At 30.1% G+C, this 20,254-nt stretch overlaps 1 long non-coding RNA gene across 6 annotated transcripts; it reads right to left on the bottom strand.

The window, feature by feature from the left end:
• Positions 1-1,084: 1,084 nt before the first annotated feature.
• Positions 1,085-19,559, bottom strand: LOC114254036. Of its 6 annotated transcripts, none has more exons than XR_004962562.1 (8): positions 18,262-19,559; positions 14,435-14,580; positions 12,349-12,798; positions 12,147-12,238; positions 11,821-12,049; positions 10,751-11,000; positions 3,662-3,867; positions 1,085-1,982 (listed from the first exon to the last, which is right to left on the bottom strand). It is a non-coding gene; the product is annotated as an uncharacterized LOC114254036 (long non-coding RNA). The 6 variants fall into 6 exon arrangements; XR_004962563.1 differs by lacking the exon at positions 1,085-1,982 and adding an exon at positions 2,576-3,523; XR_004962565.1 differs by lacking the exons at positions 1,085-1,982; positions 3,662-3,867; positions 10,751-11,000 and adding an exon at positions 11,188-11,685 and having other exon boundaries at positions 18,262-19,552.
• Positions 19,560-20,254: the final 695 nt, after the last annotated feature.

The raw sequence follows: 20,254 nt of genomic DNA on the forward strand, positions 1-20,254 counted from the left end.
CAAATTCTTTGCTCAACAAAATCAGACATAGTAAAAATCGAAAAACTCACTTTTGTATGTTTACAAAAACATGTAGCTCTGCAGCAATTGAATACTATATTGACATGAAACTCTGCATGGATGTCAAAGACAGTACTACCAACCAACAAAAAAATAATTTCATGATTTTATAGTAGCCGCGAAGTTCAAATGAAAAATTTATCTTATTTTTTGATCACAGTAGTATAAAATAAAAAGATTACACATACTTATAAAAAAATTACACATACAGCTATTATTCATTAAATAATGAAACTGTGTATATTTACTACAACGGGCGTTATATTGACTTTTACCTGCCATAAAGCTTCAACTAACTAAAGAGAGACAAAAAATACTAATCAAAAATTAAATAATAAAAAAAAACCGAATCTTAACTTTCTTGCATATTAATAAGATATTGTGTTTTTAGTGTCTCTGGTCATAATGGTTTCACAGTACAAAGAGATTTCTTTTTTTCTACTTTGTAAAAAAGAGATGTCATCATTGTATTGTTCCGCGATGCTGATTGGTTCTCTCGCTGTGCTTACTTTGTGTTGCGAATATAACTGTCATTCCGATTGAATTTTGACAGCTGTCAAATTTGTACAGATGGTTATCTATACAATTATCGTTATAGTTTAGTTTTAAAAAATAAAAAATAAAAAGTTAAACAACGCGCCCAAAGCGTGCCTCTGTGGTGTCTAGTAATGATAAATAAGATGTTTTAATAAAAACATAAAATAAATAGAATTTTGTAAAGCATAAATAAAGAGCTACAATAATATGATTGATTGTTGCACTCTTCCAGCACAATCACGCTCTCACTCGCAAACGCGACCGGAAAGGAAAAGACACTATTCCTTTCGAGAAACGTTTATTATGTTATAATACAACGATGTGTGATGCGCTCTTAGCACCAGTATTTCAATACACTGGCAAGCCCCCACACCACAACAAGGTAGCGCACCGTCGAGGGAAAAAGCTCAACATTTTTTTATTTTTTTATTTTTCTTTTGTCTTTTATATTTTTAAATATATTATACAAAAACATAAATCTTGGAACGTTTGGATGGCAAAATGCTCGCACGATTGTGTGTTAGAAATAAATACTGTTTGCAATTAATTGAGTGACTCAATTCAGAATCGTATATGGCTGTTTGCAGTAATTTTGCGTTTGTTTTTAGTTGAATCGTTCGCGAGATATAATCATTTTAACAATTCATTAATAATAAATGTTTAATTTTAAAGTTACCTCAACTCCGCTTGCGAGACACAATTCAGAATCATTTTCAGTTATTTGTAGTAATTTCACTTTCATTTATAGTTGAATCGTACGCAAAATATAATTTTATTAATAAATAATGTTTAATTTTAAAGATATCTCGAGTCCGCTTGCGGGACCCGATTCAGTATCGTAGCGCAGCCAGCCGAAAGATCAGCGACTCATTTCGGACGACCGATTAAAACATTTAAAAGTAAGTCACAATCTTTACAATCTCTTTCTTTTATCGAAAGATTAAATGACTTTCTTCAATTTTCAAAGCAGTTTGTGAAAAAATAAACATGTAAAATTGTCAAGTAAAATTGCTCGCGACGCGACTGCTCGATAATATGTCGGTACACGACACACAGCATTTTATTATATATTAGAGTAAATCAATTATTGGGAGTATAAGAACTGTCACAGTTTGTTAATTAAAAGAGCTCACGTCGCGACTGTTTAAGGGGGGCAAGTCATGTAACGCGCTAAAAATTGAGTGATTTTTTGGAATTTTGTTTGAGGAAATTATACAACCAATTCTTTTGAAATTTTCAGGGTATGTTATTGTAATATTCAACTACTAAAAAAATATTTTTTGACAGAAAAATAATATGTATTTTATAAATAATAATAATGTAAATCTAATGCGTCGACGTTGAAGTCACTTGTCGGCGTGCAATGTAGCGCTGCTTGTATTCATCTGAAACAAAAAAACCGAATAGATTTCTTTTTTGTACGGTTTGCGTTATCGATTGAACCTATTGTTAAAAAAAATAATGCAAAATTGTAAAAATGACGACACGTAGAAAAAAAAGTATTGATTTTTACGAAAAATTTTCGTGTTAATTATGCAATAAAAATAATTTATTGAAACAATACAATTACAAATAAAGGTTCAATTTATGAGGAAAGTATTTATCTAAATGTATGCACAAGGAGAACTCAATCGGATGAATAGTTTTTGAGTTATCTTGCACGCCAATTTTAAAAAAGTAGTTTGGAGAAAAACGCGTTTAAAGTTCGAGTAACGAAATCGTGAAAAAATTGTAATTTATTTTAATTTACCGCAGTTTTTTGCTAATCTGCGATTCCAGGGCCATAGAACAGATCTTCCTGTTTTTCAGAACATTATTCTAACACAGCCAAGTTAACATTTATTACAGAGGGACCGAAAGACTGAGTTTCCGACTCGTCTACATGAGGGCTCCGCCCAATTCGACCGTTCACTTTTCGACGAAAATAACATAGAAGGAACTCTCAAATCGGTTTCTACTATTTTTTTTCACATTCTAGCTACGGAAAATTTCCTATAAATTTTAAGCAAGAAAAAAAAATTGCTAAAATATTTCGATTTACATGACTTGCCCGCCTTAATGTAGGAGTACAATCTATATAGCTTTTCGTTATATTGAGTTCGGCCGAATACCAATAGTAAAGCTGTGACGTTTCGCGAATTAAAGATTTTGTAACACGACCGACTAATGTCTTATCTCTTGAGGGTTTGGCTATTTAATTGATTTTTCTTCACGACGCAAAGTCGGTTCTGAACCGTTCAACTTGTAGTGGATTCTTGCATTCGCGGTACCGCGAAACGGTTATTGAGAAGAGCTGCAAAACGTCGGTGGAACCGGGGAGCTTGCAGAACAAGCGAAAAAAGATCTTATTAATAACGACTCGATAAAAATAGAATTTCCTTTTACACCTCCCCTCGGTATCACTGTCCATCCCGCGAGATCCTGCCCCATCTTGCTTCTTCCTTCGTCCTCGCCAGTATTATTTTAATAATACCATGACTCCCTAGAATCTTTTAATTATCAATTTCCAGAGAGAAATCCGCTCTCAAAATTTACTATAAACTTCCAAGTTTTATTTAATAATGTTTTATTTAATAGATATAGACGTTTTACTTTCAACTGTGTCAGCCCTCAGCCCCAATGATCATATCCTGGTTTTTCAACCTGACCATCCCTTTCCATTCGCTGTCCCGGTAAACTTATATATATAACTTATAACTTCTTTTCCTCTTCCACTATCACTATAAAGAAGGTAAATGAATCATATGGTTGCCCTTGTTTCCGAACGGACTACAATTCAACCTATATATTATTTCCGTAAGTTTCTTTTTGTTACAGAAATTTATGAATACGCTCCAAGTTCTTTTAATATTAACATCGCAGATTATTATGTAATTTCACTCGAATTTCTTCCAAGTCATTGTATAGGATTCTTTGAAGCTAACTTCTGTAAAATATGTATTATATAATGTATAAAATGCAGCTTTATTATAATTTACTAAATTTTACTAAAATACCTGATCAACTTTAAGAATAAAATTTATTGTTTACCATTAAAATATCATTAATTATTTAAAATTGTTACCCCATTTTTTCTTGAACAAAGATTCGCATTTGATATCAGTTCCGAGTTAAAGCAATTTAGTTTGCTGATTTGAAATTTGTTCCTACAGGCGCACGACTTGGAGATGGAGTTATAGCATTCTATTAGCAAGTTGATCCACATTTTCTAGTCGCAAAAAGTGTTCTAGTTCGCCTCACGTATCACAGTGCATACCCTTCCTAGCGTACCTGTGAAATTAGAATTTGTTGTGTTCTTTCCCACTTTAGCTCATTCTTTGAAATTCTTATGTTAAATTGTTTAGTTTATAAAATTAAATTAATTCTCTAAGGCTAGACAGCCTAGATGTAACAATCGTATTATTGCTATTTGCAAAAACATACGAAGCAGATGTTGATATTTTAACAAACTCTGTTAACTATTCCTTGTGTTAATTTAATCAGATATTTATCGTTATCAAGCATTGTGATACCAATATATTAATATAATAAAGAATTATTTAAGTTTTACAATTTTATTCTATCTTCATTAATTCGTGGCTACATGTGTATGTTTGGTGTGTAATAAAAATATTGAAGTCAAAAATCGCAACTACGTAAGGCGATATAAAAATGTTACCACTAACAGTCCGATTTCCCTTGCTTATACACGCGCAATATAAATCTAGTAGCTATAGAAGGCTGAGCTATAAGGTTTCGCCTTACGCAGCTCGGAGGCGTCGATAATTGGCGTTCGGTTACATCGATAAAGGGATAGTGTGACGCAGGTTTTTTTCGCGAGTTTTTATGTCCATCGTCATGCTCGCGACCGGTATCAATATTTATAGCGTGTCATTAATTTCAAATTGGATCAGCTTTACTTCGATATTGGAGATTTTGTTCTAAATAATATACATAGTAAAATAAAAAAAGGAGATATTTATTAAATTTTGATTGAAGTAAAAGTAATGATAAACATTTATTTAAAGTTAACCAGGTAGGCAATTATGTTTTTATTTACTCCGTAGATAACATGAGTTTTTCTTGTCTAAATTTTTTTTACTATCTGATCTAGGCTTTCAAAAAATTCCAGAAAAATTTAGGGTTACTTCCCAACATTTCTATATATTACGTTACGTAATAATTATTTAACTTAAATTTTAACATTAATTTAAATATTATAATTTTTAGTTAATAAAAATTGAAATTTGATAATAAAATTTGTACCAAGATTGCTTACAAGAAGACTAAACATTTGTTTAATATTTCAAAAATAATATATATAGTTACACATCATTAAAGTTATCACACATTACTTTAATTATATCGTATGTATGCGTATTTCTGATGAGAAATAAAATAAACTGAAATATATTTCTATGTCTTTGATACATAGCTTTAAAATAGGAAAAATTTCTAATTTTTCATATTTTACACACACGCGCGCGCGCATACATATGAATGTTATCCTTACCACATTTCGGAAGTTAGTGTGGCGATTTAAAAGCAAAATTGCCAGTGGTTATCGGAACAGTGTGTTTTTGTAACGAATGCGAGGGTCTTTAGACGATGTCGTAATCTGATACACGTATACACATAGTAGATGATATTCCAAGAGATCTGCTTTTCTTCATACGCTTCAGCACAACGAAGCACTGTCTTCGACGTCTTAAGCATTAATTCATAAGCATAAGTAATATATAAAAATATAGAACACATAAAAATTATTTTATTGCCAAATCTTATATTTGTATGTCAATTTTACTGCATAATAAATAAAAAAATATGATCATACAATACAACATATATTTTCAGATCTTTAACGCGCCATTTTTTGGATCTAGTTATATGTATATGGCCAATTATATGACCATATGTAATTGCATAAGTCATTTTTTTTCAAGAATACAACATATGTTTATTACAATTACATTGTTGTAATACATATAGATTTTGTAAAATAAAAAGAAATTTAATAATATAAATTTAATAAATTTTTTAATGTTAAAATATTATGCTTTAATGTGTTTTTCCTTGTTAGAAAGACTTTCAAAGTTACAAAAGTAACTTTGAAAAATTTCAATTTGCACCTGCGAATTTGTCCCAACACCTGGAAATTAGAACATGAGGAATCGCGAAATTCATTTGAAGACTCCCGCTAAGCTTTGTATCCTTTACACGCGGCATCTATTACACAATCCCTATGGAGTACGGAGTGATGGATTCATCCGGAATAGGGATGGGAGAGGTACGAAAGCACAATCTCTAGGGCGTGAATACGTGGATGATTGGAATAAAGAAGAAGCCACCGATGAGTAAGTTTTGTTCGATTTTTGCCTTCTATGAAGTCGACCGACACAATAATCGCCGCGCGATATATGTATGTGTGTATGTGGGTGTGTGTATGTATGTATGCATATATATATATATATGATATGTCATCTCTCTCTCTGTCGACTCTCGAAAAAGGAACCTTTCAAAGATGTAACTGGCCCCCGATTCAATAACAGAATAACGCCAAGAAGAAACGGGCGGGAATAAAGTCCTCAGAATCATGAAAAGACGATAGTAAACCAAACAGGAAATCATTTGCTATATACATTGTAGTGAGAGTCATTTTACTTTTCTCATTAAGTAATTCAGATTTACGGAAGAATGAAAAAAGTATCTAAGTAGAAACAATAGACGAAATTAAATTCACTATCTTTATAGACATAGTATTCTAATTTTTATTGATGACTGTTTGCATAATTAATGGTTTTTAATATAATTTAGAAAATGACGTGATTATTTTGGTTTTATAAACAACAGATTGACATTAGTGTTTTTTTCAATTAAACAAATTTTTAATAATAACAATTCAATTTAAAATGATTAATTAATAAATAATTTTTAACTTTTTTAATATAAAGAGATCAAACAATATAAAAATAAAAATATCGTGAAAGTTGCATTTGTTTATATTCCTGCATTTTTGTCAATTTTTAAAATATAACAAAAGTAATAAATACTTATATCAAAATAAAGAGATAAAAATAAATATTATTAATAAAAAATTTATTCTAAAACACATATATAGATTTATTCTAAAACATGCACATGAGATAATCAAGCGACGTGGTAGCAGCGCGACGCCCAGTACATAGAAAAAAAGAATATTTTTGTTTTGACAATATTTCCAGTTTCAAAACGGAAATCTTGAAATGAGATTATATCGCGTTAAATCAAAAAGATTTACTTGAATGAAGATTTATTTCAAAATTTTATATAGTTTAATCAAGAAAATAATATTCTTGTTATTTAAGAATAATTTTCTTGAATGGAAAAGAAAAATATTGGGTAGAAAATACTACATGTTTAAATCGAAGATTATAATTTTCTTAGAATAAAAATATCAAAACAATTATATCATATTTTTAAAATAATACTTATAGTGTTGAAATAAGACTATAATATCTTGAAATTCAAGATTTTCAAATTCTTCTACGAAGATTACATATTGTTGCTTATATATGAAACAAGGATCGCGTTAATTTGAATACCTAAGTTTCAATTTAAGAGTAACTTTTTTGTGTACTTACATTAAGAATCGTGCCATATGATGCAAATTTTCACTAGGCAAATGTCGCGGCGCTACTAATTGTAAGCTTATCTGAAATTTAGCTGTCAAATTCACTTTCAGTTAAAATATCTCAGAAACTAAAATTATAATGAAAAATCTAATGGCTATTTTGTTATATGATATTGATGCGAGTTGCGATTGCGACCGTGTGATTAAAACCGGTACACTCAATCCTGAAATTTCGAGATCTTTTGCTCGAAAAAGCTCACTTGAGTTAGTTTTCACAAATCAGACTCATATACATATATGTACACACACACGTAAAGTTTGTCATTCAAGAGGCTTCACAATGTGTCTACATACAATTTTATAAAACTAAAATAAAATTATTTTTGTAATATAAGCATTGAATATTGGTACACAAAAAATATAATAAAATTAATAAAAATAAAATAAACAAATAATAATAACATAAACGAATAATATACATATGGTAAATGTTAATATTATTATTAATAAAGATTAAGAAAATTACAAGTTTCTGAATGCTAAAGTTATACCTACGGTAAAGATATCTGTTACTGCAAATGTGTATAAAATTATTAGCATAATAACAGTACGTGATATAATTACAATTATATATATGTATAAAAAATAAATATATATGTATAATAAAAATATGTATAATAAAAAATGAATAATGCATAATAAATAAATTAATTCAAATAAAATTACGTAATATAAGGAAAAATAATATTATTTGATTTTTATAAAAAAAAGTAAAATTTTACCAAAATTACCTTATACAGGTAAAAAAGGTCGTCAAGTACATAAACATATTCAAAAATCAGTACGAGATCAATAAAATTAATCAAGTATATTTTTAAAAAAGACTTAGAAAAATCCTATAAAAATTTGTTCAAAATTTATTTGAAAGAGATATCTCAGAAATTATTTAAAAAATGGAAATGTACCAATGATAACAGATAGTGAAACAAAAACTTGGCGTGCCCGGCTCGTATTTTTTCTGTATTTCCAATCCTTTATGTTATTGATATTGATAAATATACAAGAATGTAATTAATGCGACTCTATTTAATTTATATAATAAATATACAAGAATGTAACTAATGCGGGCACTATTTAAAAATATACTTTTAAATGTGTTTATATACTTGGAGTATCTTTTTTACCTTTATAAAATTTTTGATAATTGTATATTTTACAAGAAATTTATATATCTTTATTTATTAGTGTCGTTGCATTAGGAATATTAGAATGTCAACAAACAAGCAAATTATTCAGATATAATTAAGCTATTGTTTTTTAAACAATACTTATATTAATTTCATTAAACAAGATTTATACTTGTCTACATGGCGAAGCATTACGAGTCAAGTAGCGATTGGCGACGAGTGTTTTACCGGCCATAAGTTAAAAGAGCGACATGTAAATAAACCGATACATAACGGTTTACTGAGTATATCTAGTTAACGAATGTTTACTTGCCTTACCAAGAATTTCATATCAATCTCAATGAAATATTGTATTTCATTAATGTTTAATAAATATTCTATTTACTCAAGCAGTAATTCAAAGAAATATTTTTATTAATTTTTATTATAATACTTAAAGTCTTTATATAAAATATTTTTTGTAAAAATTAGAAGATTTTAATAAAAAATAAGAATATATTTAAACATGAAAGAATGAGCAACATTATACATTATTCTATTATTAGATTAAGATTTATTTATTTCTTACACAGATTTTATTTAATATTATTCAATTTTATATTATTTAAATTTTAATTAGTTGCACGAGATTACCGCGACTCCAGTTATTTTGTTTTAATATTTTAAGTGTAATATAATAGTAATAACGACCATAATAATATAATAATATATTAAGTTCTAATATTATTATTATTGTAACTAGTGTAACTAGTGCAATTTTGTTGTCTAAAATAAAATTTCTTTTATTATATTTGTTTTCCTTTATTTCTCATTTTATTTTTATATTTTGAAGTAATTATTAATTCCACACGACTAACAATATAAGAATTGTCCGCAACTAAATAAAGATTAAGTTCTAGTATTTTGTTATTAAGTTATTATTTATTAATTAATAGTATATTGCATGAGCGTATTAAGATAAAGTAAAAAATAATAACTTTAATTAAAGCACACTATTTCTAAAAAGATTTATACTTTTTACTTCTTATTTCTATTTATATTCAAATATGTAGTACTAGCATAATTATGATAAAAGTATTATTACACTATTATATAAAAAATATTTGTGTTTACATATTGATATATTATATGTGTGTAGATATAAATTATGTGCATATGAAAAAATCTTAGAAATAAATTATATATGTATTTCACAAAGAGGCGTAGGAATAAGCACATATGCGTAAAATTCATAATAATGGGTGCGGGCAAAAATGTTATTCACTTTTAATATAATATATATAATAAAACATTTTAGATAGAGGCTTTCATCCCGAAAAACAGTCAAGAGCGACACACAGTTTTGTTCACCTCCCCCTCCTCCCATGTCGATCCCCCTGCCCTTCTTCCTGGTTCCTCTCCCTTCCGCACCTTTTTTCATTTTTCTCATACGAGAGAAGACCCATCCGCTTCACGTATCCTACGTTCGCACACGCTACCGTTTTACATGGGAAGCACGCGTGTGCAAAAGCCCGAAAAAATATTCTCAGTCGCGATGTGGGTTTACATTCATAAGCCGCGGCTGGTGGCAACGGCGCGCGGCGGCGCGGATGGCTCAAAGCAAAGCGCGCGTGTTTGGCTAACATCTCTAAAACAAAGTGTAAACTAACTAGACGTCCATTCGATGTTTACACAACGTCGAGGAGCTGGGGAAGTTGAGGAGCCGCCGCAAGAGAAGTGAGACTCTCTCTCCCTCTCTTTCTTTCTCCCCCTCCTCTCTCTCTCTCTCTCTCTCTCTCTCTCTCTCTCTCTCTCTCTCTCTCTCTCTCTCTCTCTCTCTCTCTCTCTCTCGGTGCAATAACATTCATGAACTTTTTTACCGTTTACATATTTTACCGCGCAATGTTCTCATTGGATATGCGCAAGGATTTCCAACGGAGAATATTAAAAGACTATAAAGATCTCTTTTACAAAAGTCAAGTTCACTCTTTTTATACAATTTCATACATTACGTAAATAAACTTTATATGGATTTAATTTTTTTTATTATAAACTTTCCATATGCAATATTATATAGTGATATAAATCAACTCTTGTTTAAAATAGAATTTAATTTTATTTTGACTTATTTTAAAATATGCTTTCACTGACAAAGCATCAAGAAGACAAAATTATATAGCCAGAAAAACGTATATACATTTTATTATTTCTATATTATCTTTATCTTATAAATTCCTCTTATGTAATGTTGCGACATAGAGATTTATTGTGCTATAAGAAATTGTTGCGTCATGAATTTTATTATTTTTTCGAACTTTAATGAAGATTGATCAATTCCCGAATGAAATTATTTAATTGAAGAAAAATTATTCATACAAACTGCAAGAGCCAACTTTACTCGTAAAAAAAAGAACTGGTGCTTGTCAGTTGGTGGGTCGATTAGAAACATCAGAGATTCTTGGAAGCATCGCATACTGGTGGTATCTGAACGATTTCTGACGGAGAAAGAGCGAACTCGATCAGACCGACGGGCCTACCGCCAAGCCGACGATAAACAAACCGTTTTGGTGGAAAGTGCTCTTTGATGCTTCGTTGATTAATACCAGTAGGCTAGAGGATCCATGGTGGCCGCTGATCATTTCGTGGCACTATTAGAACACAAACTTGAGCGTAAATTTATCGTTCGTTTAATAAATATTCTCTACATCACACACACACACACACACACACACACACGCGCGCGCGCGCGCGCGCACACAACTTTAGATTATACTATAGATATATATGATTTTAGGATCAGGACTTACGGCGGAATTAGTTCATAATTTACGGCAATTTAAAGTTAAATTTTAAATGTTCTATATTACTAACATTATCCTACAAGGCACTGTATAACAATGCAAAAGCTATATAAATCAGTAAAAACACAAAGATATCTTATAAATTTCTTTTACTTATAAACAAATAAAAATGTAATATTATACATGCATATGTACGCACGTTTTTAATTTATGAAATATTTTGGCAGATACCATTACTTTATTTCATATCAGTATTTACTTTTTTTCAAGAACTCCCAATAACCGGACACGCATCCCATATCCGGACATCCACACAACAACCATTATTATTAATCACAAATGTTTTCTTATCATATAATAATGAAATTCGATTGTAATCTTTAATTATTTTGAAGATTATAATTAAAATTAAATATTGCAATAAAGTATCTTAATAATGAGCTTTTAGCAAGTGTCCGGACACAGGTACGTATATGTCCGGGCGTTCACCTTATTTTTCAATAGAAGTAATAATGTATTCATGTCCGATTATCTAAAACAAATTTTCTTGTTCTGAAGTTTTTGGCATCGTTTGTAACTTACTTCACGCTGAGAAGGTTTCTAAAAGATCTTTAAAAGGCAATCGTCCTTCTGCAATGCAACACGTGCAATCATTCGAGATATTTACCCGAAATCCATTGTGGCTATAATAAGTCCTTTACTACTCCATTATGCTTAAGATGCTTGTGATCGTTCAGGCTAAAGATTGCGTAAACCTTTTGAAAAAAATGCTTTTTGTTCACAGCAGGACTTCATCTGTTTTTTTGACAATTTTTCGTTACAAAGCACTGTATGGGTGTTATATATGGGTGCTATAAGCTGGTTGTCCGCATTAATATATAATGTTTGAGAGACAACTGTAGAAAATATAGAAAATTATGTCTTTACAATTTCCGGGTTCAGATAATTTTGTAATTCCCTAGGAACTTTTTTACATGTGTCCTACATACGTACATGAAGCGCGTGTGTAGAATAATCCAAAATTGCTCGCAATATAAAATTATTTTTATATTTTTATATATAAAGATTGTTTCACATTTTATGTTCTTCCTCGAAGCAATAAAATGATAATAAAAATTATATATTAGTTTTACTATATATGCGCTGCTATTTATTTTTTTAATTTAATTATCTAAGAAATATATTATATGTTTACATTTTTAATCATGTATCACGCAGCATCTCCAAATTCGAGGTATTTTTCTAAAATGTTTGGAAGCACCACACGACACATGACTGAGAGTGTATCTTCGATATTATGTCGCTCATTTTGACTACTGTTGGGTAACCGGCTTTCTGATTTTCTTTCAATTTCTCAGCAGGGGCTAAGAGACATTAATTTTGAACGTTGAAGGATTTTGTATTCCAATAAGAGAGAGACATGTATCTCGAAATTGCGCATTAACACATTGGATGGGCATAACTGTTTGCTTGATGTCTTTACGAGCTGGAGACTTACTGGACACTTCCTTCATAATTCAAAGCACAGCAGGATCAGGAATGCAAAATAAGATGATTTTTTTCTCTTGATGTTGGATTATTCGACCTGTTGTACAACATTTGCTATAAAATAGCTTTATATTTCACAATATGTCATCCCTTTTCCCTTAAAGAAAAATTAGGATTAATTACATTATTTTCATTTATCATTGCTTATAATATTATTCGTTACACAATTAGACTGTGTCGTAAAAAGTAATAGCAAGCAAAACTGATTTTTGTAAAAAAATTCATAACTTTGAGACATTTTACTACGTGTATGGATTCGTAATAATAACAAGTGTAAAGGAGAAAGTGCTTATAGGCCGCGTAGGTATTACAATATTATTTCATCACCTATTATCAGATAAGAAATTGTAATAATTATTTATAAAATTATTTATTTAATAGTCTATTATTGTGCAGTGGCGCAAATATAACAATATACAATAACTAACATTTCTTATAAGACATTTTTATTCAATGTATACGCGCGCGCGTATAGATTTTAATATAAGCTACTAAAAATTTCCTTATATGAAATACAATATGGAGACGTAAATATGGACACATTTTTTGTTCCATTTTTTATTGGGCAGAATAATTTTTAGTATAAGTTAATTTTTTGTCAAAATTACAGTTTTAATTTTCTATTACTTTTTTTCTATTTTTTTTATTGATAAAAACCGTTTATGATTTGTTATGTTTACGTAATTATAATAAATAAAAATTTAGTTTTTATATTTTTTTAATTAAAAATGCATTTTTTTCACATTTAATTTTCTAATATAAAATTATTTCATATTAAAGGAACCCACTATCTCATACTAAAACACCTTTTTTAAAACAAACAAATATTTCAAGTCTAAGAGAAATCATAACAAATAAAATGCACATTTAAGTCGTTAATACATTTTGATGTTAATATATAGATATTAATAGATGTTAATACATGATGAAATTTGAATATACTAGTCATAAAACTACGTATTTTAAGCTAAAAGTTACTCTATTCAAGAAAATATAAGCTTTAAAAAAGTAGCTCATAATAAGTATCTTTACTCCATCATTCCTGTTCCTTTTTGACCCATTATGCGAAGGACACTACATTTGTATAAACACTGGCGGATTCTAGAGGGAGTTGGGGTTAAACTTACCCTTCCTTCCAAATGAAAAATATTAGTCTTACTAAATCTGTTTAAAAAATTTAAGTAAAATGATGCAGACCGATTACCGCGGGCACCTGATGTGGCTCAAATTCTTATGCATAAGATTTACCGTATTCAAACTGTTCAATGTCCAATATACGATGTTCAGCGAAAAATTTCATGAAACCCTTCTCTCCCCCATTATTGATCGTCAGAATCCATAGTAATTATAAATAATATTCAATATAATAAATATACCATAACTTTAAGTCTAGAATCGATCGAGAACACTTTGATGAATATAATAGAGTTAAGTTTCAACTTAAAATATTAATTATTAATAAAATTATTGTATAAAATCTAAATGGATAATTATAACAATATAATTTTATTCGATACGACTGGCCAAACTTATTAAATAACTCCTTTACAACATTTCGACCATAGTTTTTGGTCCTTCTCAAGTAATGAATGTTTAAACTTGCAAAGCCACACTTAAGGCATTGTGTCCAAAACAAGCTCGAAAATCTGAAGAGTAAATTAATAAAAAAACTCAATATACGCCGCTACATTAGTTTAAGTTAAAAGTTATAGATTCAAAGATTACAATCTTACGTGTTTTGTGTGTTATGTGGAAGATACGATTATACATAATTTAAGTCGATGATCTCGTCTAATAATGTAAATTTTGAGTCGTTCGCACAAGCACGTCAATGTTGAGACAAAGGCAAATAACGACTGGATAATTATAATACCATCTTCTATAATTATTTAATATTTAAATTATTGACAAAGAATATAAGCTAAATAATAAAATTGTTTATTTTTTATAAAAAATATAAGTAATTATAATAGTTCGAATGCAAAAAAGATATCAGCATTCATAAAAAACTTTTGCAGGAGAGATTCAATGGTAATCAAGAGGTATTCAAAGCGGATTGCAAGTAAGTGATCATATAATTATGTTCTTTTCCGCGTATTTCGTGCGATTAAAATTTTATATACATCAGACTATGATATAAATACATCGTAAATGATGTATCATTTTCAGAAGAAATGCCTCTAGACATATTTAAGAATCACTTTGTTTCGCGTTTTAAGAAATTAACAATTCATTTTCTATCACATTGAACAAATTATAATATAGTATACAGTTATGGATATTGCAAAAACTAGAATATATAAAATATAATCGAGAATATATAAAATATAATCGAACTTACTAATAAAATTTACCGTAAATAGAAATAATTATATGAATTATATGAATTAATATATTATTAATTAAAAAACACAATAATAAAATTGGTTATTAAATTATGTAGTTTTACTTTCAAATTTTTAGAAACTTTTAGAGTACTTAAATATATTTGCTAATAATTTAAATTTTAGATGTAATTTTAGATAAGTAAATAACTCGTACATATACTTTTGTAAGCGATCTTTAAATATTACGAATAATTAGATATGCTACAATGTAGCAGCTACATCATAGTCTGATGCATATAAAACTTTGTGTACTTATATTATCATGTATGCTTACCTACATACATCATATTTTCCACAATTTTACAATTAAAGCGTACGAATCTTCGAAACTGAGTAATTCGTTTCTAATTGTAAGTTTACTATCTTTCAAAAGCTAGCCGCATTTTGACAATGTTTTTGTTCTTAATATTTCTAATGTTCCTCAAATCATATCTAACACGTTTCTATGTATATGCATACAAAAAACAATCAAATGAGCATAACAAATAAAATATTTATTTCTTTCTATTGAAAAAAACAGACCTACATAAAGTGTTACCGAGTTTTTTAAAGAAATTTATCTTTTAACGTGCGGCATTCCAAAAACTGTCACGTGAGAGGAAACCTCCTCTGTTATTAGGCCGGAACCGATATATAACATGCGTGTTCCAAATGTGTTTTACATTTCGTCGCCAACGAGACAAATCCCTCAGATCTATGACCGCGTTATGAAGACGACAGAGTCCACCTTGAGTGGAAAATGAGACGTCTGTTTCGGCTATAATCTTTTCAAGCAGATTTTCCTAGCTACCATACATCAAAAAGGATCATCCTCGTAAAGAGGACTACAGGACGACAGTTTCTATTTTCTTTTAGTTTCCGATAAGTAAATAATCCACAAACAAATGCAAAATTAATTTATTAAACATTATCCATTAAACAAAATAATCAAAACACTCAAGATACAGACGACAAGCTTTTAAAAAATTAAAATTAGAAAAATTGATATCAAAATATAATAAAAAATTGATTAATTTAAAGTAATACATTTATTAGATATCTGCAATATATGTATATTATTACTGATAATAGCAGTTACAAAAGTTTTAAAATAGGTTTGCAATAAAAAAAGATCCAGCAAAGGAAGAGAAAAGCTACTTCTACAACAAAATTAATTTTAATTTTTTAATTTAAATTAATATGCTAAATGTTTTTGTGATTGTGTGTGCGTAAATAAAAATATTATTAAATTATTAAATTATATAATAGTGTTACTGTATATAGTAACTACTTTTACAGTAATGTAAATGAATTATCGTAGTTCTTTCTTAAGCACGATACGACTCATGTTTGCCTCATTTTATTTTGTGAATGAATACTGATTGGTTACGCTCGCTATCTTCAGAAACTTGTTGTCATATTGTGTAAAAGAGCAAAAGAAACAGAGATCGAGAAAGAGATAAAAAGATATGTGTGGCGGCCGGCTTTTAGAATAAACACATTTTGATATAAATACACGAAACGAAAGCTAATTAGTTTGTACAAGTCAATTTTAACATCCAAAATTTAACGCGACTCAATATCTGTTTTTTTTGTCAGATGTATACTTTTCTCGACTAATTGCCATGTGATTCTTATTCCATATAATGTGAAACTTATAACAAAAATAGCAGTTGATGTAGGCAATTTCATTTTTATGTTACTAGAACATTACAGGCGCGCGCTATTTAGCTTTTTATCTTTTAAAAATAAATTGCAATAATAATTACATAGATAACCATCTATACAAATTATCATTTGCTAGCTCTGTGATGACAGCCTCTCATAAAGTTATCGCAGTAAGGCCCATTTTTACCAACGTAGATTAATTTTAATCTCGGATTAACTTACTTTTTATCTCTTTCTAATTTTTGGAACTAGAATGAGATAACAAGTAAATAAAACCGAGATTAAAGTTAATTTACGTTGATAAAAACGGGCCTAAGATTATAAATCAGGGTTGCAGAAAACCGATAACAACATTTCGATAGATGCGACTATCGATTTTATTTCTTTCTTTCTTTTTTAAATGTTTTTTATAATAATGTCATATAAAAAATTAAAAACATTTTTAAAAATGTAAAATATTTTAAATCACATCATTGTAATAATATAATGTTAATAATATCTTGCTTACTGGGCTATCCTTTTTTTTCGGTCTCTTCGCTCCTCTCTCTTTCTCCTCGCTCAACCTCTTATTTTTGCTTTATTTTTTAATTTCAAGCAAAGTGTTCTTTATCCTCTTTTTTTCTTTCTTTTACATTGACTATTCTTTATTATTTATATTAATAATATTAGTTACTCAATAATATCCCTTTCCCTCCTTCCTTTCCTTTCTCTTTCTCTCTTTCAACATAAATTAGAATTACATACATCTTAAATGTAAAATACTATGGAAAAACATTATAAACACAAAGAAAAAAAGACAAAATACACAGAAGTTTCTTCCTTTTCTAATTTTTCTATCAATTTTCTTTTAATGTTTCTTTCTCTCTTTTTCTTCCTCTTGTTGCCTCTAGTCAAATTTTTTTTAATAATATTCTTCGTCTTTTCTAGCAAAAAAAATAGATATTATATTTTGTAATATTCATGCTCTGTCAGATATAAATTTAAGAAATTTGTAAACAATTTGACAATAACAATTTTACATGTAAATATCTTACTGTATTTTACTCTTTCTTATTTTTTTTTTTAAGTATTTTTATTTCTCTCTCTCTCCCTCTCTCTCTCTCTCTCTCTCTCTCTCTCTCTCTCTCTCTCTCTCTCTCTCTCTCTTTTTCTTTCTCTGCCTATGTCTACTCTCTGTATTAACGGAGTTATTATTATTAGTTATTATTATTAAATAAAACAAAACTAAAATTTAAATTTTTTATGTGTGTTGACATCTTAATATTAATATCAAAAAAGAGATTTGTAGATAGGCGCGCACGTTGTTTCACAGGTTACAAATTAAATCTATACATTTTGATTATGAAATATAAGTACAAACAACCGTAATATTTACGTTTAAAGAAATAATTCTATTTATTATCTCGGAAGTAATATTATTTTCTTTTTTTAAAGAGTATTGTCTAGCGAGAGACATATCATACGAAACGGATTATCAAGATATAATACTGAAATGTATGCAAGCGCAAGCGCATTTGCTCTCTTACCTGAATTTATTTGCAGTTTTTCCTGAAGAAGATAATGGGTTAACGGTTTGCTCTCGCTTGTCCGCGTCTCCGACGCATGCTTATGCTGCGCACACAGGCCACGCGCGGAGCTTTACACCCTCGCACAATACGAACCTCGGCCTCGTTAAGGGGATCAGCTGCGTGGTATTGTCGGCGCTAACAAGCGCTAAATAGAGCACCGAGTGAAATCGTGTGGACGCACGGTGTGTCCACACAGAGACAGTCCGTTGCACCGTCCATACAAATAATATGTTGGACACATCTGCAATTACATACACACGTGTGCAAAATTGCGTGCGCACGCGTGCTTCCCCCACAAAATTTCGCTCGCTATATCGAGCGTATCTCGTTTTCTCGAACTGTTGCAAACAAAAAAAAAAAAAAGAAGAAAAATTACTACTATCGATACAATTAAAATAAGAAAAAAATATATGTCACACCCTGCGTCAATTAATGTCAATTAATTATGCGAGAAAAATGTAGTAATCGTTCTCTGCGTGCTGATATAACAGTTATACGTTGATGACTATGAGAACATGACTAGCACGTGACTAGCCCCGCAGTTCTCGCATTGTGCTGTCTGTTTGTTAAACGGGGGAAAAAGGCGAGAGGTATGTAACTGCGAAAAGAAACGACGGGGCGTCTCAGGAATGTATCGCCCTGCAGCGCGTTATACTATACATATACAATTTATATGGATGGATATATAGCGGGATCGGAGTGAGAGACGGGCGGTTGTTAAGTTGTCCGACAGATGTCTCACCACGTGAATCTACCGTTCGTCTCCCTCGAGTCTCATCCGTCCATCCCCCATCGCCCCATCCCCCCCGCGGACTCGTATTTTCACATTTCGAAATCCAATTCCGCGCTTGCACAGGGTACGCTGCATCAGTAGTGGTGCACGATACGCACAATTTCGCGATAATGATCCCCCCGGACGGGAGGTCTGTCTCGTGCTGTAATTGACCCGAAGAGGGGTGACGAGTCCGACTTTTACGCCTCCCCTTCTCCTTCGCGACAGCTTTTGTCGGCACGGCACGTCCGCATTTTTTATCACGATAATGAGGTATTCCAAATGTTATCGTAATCGACGAGCCTCAGTTAAGCTTCTATAATATTACCGCTCGCGAACAACGAAAATTCTTATGGCGCGCAGCGTGTAAGCCAAATGCTCATTCGCTATTTTCAAGAATTCTCAATATATTTCACGATATAAATCTAATATTATAGGGTACAGCGTTACTAGAAGAAATTCTAAGAACCAATTATATTGATGCAATATCGTTAACGTTAGTTAAAACATAATTCTTTGGTTTTTTAGTTTCTTTCCAGATTATTCCTTTCGATCCATTTAATTCCCTATAACCTTGTGCTTAGTAAATATGTAAATATGTAAATAAAGAAAATTTAATTAACTTAGAAGAGAAAATTATTAACGATGCAAAAAATTACGCAAAAAGTTTTGATAAAGTTCAACTGTTTTTTCATAGGCTTGATTTAATAATATTAAATAATATTATTAAAAAGTTATAAAAATGTAAAGTACAAAATTTATATTTAAAAACGATTTAGTAAAATAACATTTTATTTATAAATTATGCCAACTAATAATCGATTCTAAAAGAGAACATGCAAGAATAATAGTCGTTCTTACCGAGTTGTCCTAGCACGTGTGTCCTGACGTGCTTCCTAACACAAATACAGAAAGATATATACCGAAAGAATCGGATGAATCGTAAAAATGACCGCGCGTGCACGTTCCATTTTAAGGTGCAAAACTCACTGCCTTTCAAGTGATCTTTAACAAATGCGTATCCGCACCTGTCCACCCTCGCTCTTTCTCCCCATGAGGTTTGTCGACAGAGAGATATTCGGTGGCCTAACGAGCTTTTGACGCACAACGTTTTTTCAAGGTAGAGTATCGTTTTTGGCGAATTGACCGTGCGTGATTTTGTAGACCTGTAGGCAGATC

Source organism: Monomorium pharaonis, chromosome 3, assembly GCF_013373865.1.
Source record: "Monomorium pharaonis isolate MP-MQ-018 chromosome 3, ASM1337386v2, whole genome shotgun sequence".
In the NCBI taxonomy this organism is placed as follows: Eukaryota; Metazoa; Arthropoda; class Insecta; order Hymenoptera; family Formicidae; genus Monomorium; species Monomorium pharaonis.